Source organism: Octodon degus, unplaced genomic scaffold, assembly GCF_000260255.1.
Source record: "Octodon degus isolate 3935 unplaced genomic scaffold, OctDeg1.0 scaffold00017, whole genome shotgun sequence".
NCBI lineage: Eukaryota > Metazoa > Chordata > Mammalia > Rodentia > Octodontidae > Octodon > Octodon degus.
Genome location: NW_004524593.1, coordinates 13,993,727 through 13,995,174, shown reverse-complemented (window position 1 = coordinate 13,995,174; position 1,448 = coordinate 13,993,727).

The following is a 1,448-nucleotide window of genomic DNA, read 5'->3' as shown; positions in this document are numbered from 1 at the left end:
CTCCCCAGCCCCTGGAACAGCTATTAATTAAATGTTGCGTAGATGCCAAACTTATTCCAGGCATCTCATTCATTCCTTTTAGCTCTCACAACTCAGTATAGATACTCCTATCTCAAATTTATGAAAAAGAAAAAAGTAACTTATGAAGGCCACCCCTCTAGCCAATGGTAGAGCATAGAATGCCCTTCTCAGAACTTGTCAGGATCCACTCTATTGATAATCCCATGGAAATGTTATTGGAATTCCAATAAGTAAGTCTAATCTACCACTTCCAGTACAATCCATAGAGAGAAGAAAGACACTAAGGCATATTTGTAGCTGTGGGGAGCCCAGCGGGTCCTAAGTCCAGTTAGAACCATAGCTAACTGAAACAAAGGCCTTGACCCAGGGCCGAACCCAGGTTTTATTAATTTGTAAAGAGGGGAGTGGCTCAGAGCTGAGTGACCGTGAGAATGTCAGGAAGAAGGTGAGTTCTGTGAGCTGGGCTAAGTAGGAGGCCTAATAGCACCGCTGCAATACCCAGAGAAAGAGCGAGGGCTGCAGAAAGAGTAATCTGTATGCAATAGACTGAGTAAGCATCTTGGGTGCAGGGTCAGTGCTTTGGCTTTGATGTGTAATCTTCATGCCCTGAGATGTCGTGGCCTCTTTCTTGAGGCTCAGCCCCATCCAACAGCCCAGTATCACTGGGCTGAGCTCTCACATACTAGTTGGGAGCTTTAGGTGGGCATCACTGACCTGAAGTCACTGACGTTGCTTTAAAGACTACACTTCAGCACCTGCGCTAGACCCGTTTGCACTGCTTGGAGCCAGTTGAGGAGATAAGGAAATATCCTAGCCAGCTCTGCACAGATCAGTACACGGAGACAGGGCCAGGTTTAGCCAAGATGGAGTCAAATGCTCTTCTCTCAAGGAGAGCTGTCCCAGTGGTCCCCCACAGGGAAGTAGCACTAAAACCCTGATACTCTTGAGTCTGAGTTTTAGGGCTAAGGACATAGAAGAGGTTATTCAGAAGTGGAACAAAATGTGTTTCCAGTCTTTATCTTCAAAATACAGCAATCCTCAATTTATGTGAATGCTTTTCTATTAATATATTCACCCAAAATTATCCCGTTACATACAGTTCTTTTTTCCTCCTGTATCATCTGGATTCTTTTGGCCATAAGTACCCAGAAGCACCAACTCAACAGGCCAAAACAGGAAGGAAAACCTCCTGACACAAGAAGTCAAAAGCTGGGCAGCCCCAGGATTGACTGACCTGGTGTCACCAGGAATGCTTGTTCTTCCCATTCTTTTGTCTTCGTTCTGCACCTTCAGCATGTCACTTAGGCCTGGGAGCTGACTCCCAGATGGCCAGGTGGCAGCTGCCGGAGCTCAAGTCAAAGCACTGAGAACTGATCATACCCGGGAGGGCAGTTACGTTATCTCTGGGGTACAGCTTTTTTTTTTTA